The sequence below is a fragment of the Hippocampus comes genome, unplaced genomic scaffold (assembly GCF_001891065.2).
Source record: "Hippocampus comes isolate QL1 unplaced genomic scaffold, H_comes_QL1_v1.1 scaffold214, whole genome shotgun sequence".
Classification (NCBI taxonomy): domain Eukaryota; kingdom Metazoa; phylum Chordata; class Actinopteri; order Syngnathiformes; family Syngnathidae; genus Hippocampus; species Hippocampus comes.
In genome coordinates this window covers 208,321-209,064 of record NW_017804875.1, presented here as the reverse complement: position 1 = coordinate 209,064, position 744 = coordinate 208,321, and the positions used below count along the sequence as shown (strand labels likewise).

The 744-nt window shown below is 37.5% G+C and overlaps 1 long non-coding RNA gene across 1 annotated transcript in view; it reads right to left on the bottom strand.

Moving 5' to 3' along the window:
• The window catches only part of LOC109522121 (uncharacterized), a 4,494-nt gene extending 3,760 nt beyond the window's left edge, over positions 1-734 (bottom strand). Inside the window, exon 1 of the long non-coding RNA XR_002169510.1 lies at positions 18-734. This is a non-coding gene — a long non-coding RNA (uncharacterized LOC109522121). The remainder of the gene's footprint in view (positions 1-17) is intronic.
• Positions 735-744: the final 10 nt, after the last annotated feature.

The following is a 744-nucleotide window of genomic DNA, read 5'->3' as shown; positions in this document are numbered from 1 at the left end:
AAAAAAAAAAAAAAAACCTGATCAAACGCCCTGCAATTCCTCAAACACATCATCATACATGTGCTCAGCGTTTGGTTATTCTCTGCAAAGAAGAAAAAAAGAAAATTGCTCAAGATATAGCTGGAAAAGCTGCAATTTCACAAAGTTGTACAAATGAGGATATCCGAGGATGAGAGTCCATGCAAAGGCCACACAGCTTAAGGCCGCGCCCTACTGCTTAGCTGACAGAGAGAGAGAGAGAGAGAGAGAAAAAAAAAACACCAAACAAACTTATATTGCACAGGAGAAACGGAAAAGCCCGGAAGTGGAATCAAGCCAGCTCGGAACGTTGAGGTACCATCTCATGATTCTTGGTAGTTTATCATCGCTTTTGTACTGTTGCAGATTAAATAAAAGCTTGGCATGGATCACACTGGCTATAGTAGAGAGGAAAAAAAAATTAAATAAAGAATTAATCACATGCCGATTACGGTCCCCATCTCCAAATTATTATTATTATTTTTTCTTTGGCAATGATAATTATAATAAGTACGAGGGGGCCCATCTCTGCATTTCTCTGCGTGTACACCAACACATGACAAGTCATTGGCACATCGGAATTATGAATTTAAAAATCAAAACAAGTTGTACAACAATCTCACAATTCAACAGCCCACATCGTTTTTTTCTTTTCAGGCAGTAGCCAGAAAACACGGCTTACAATCTTTTTTTTTTTTTTTTGGTTTTACCAAAGATAAAAAGCAA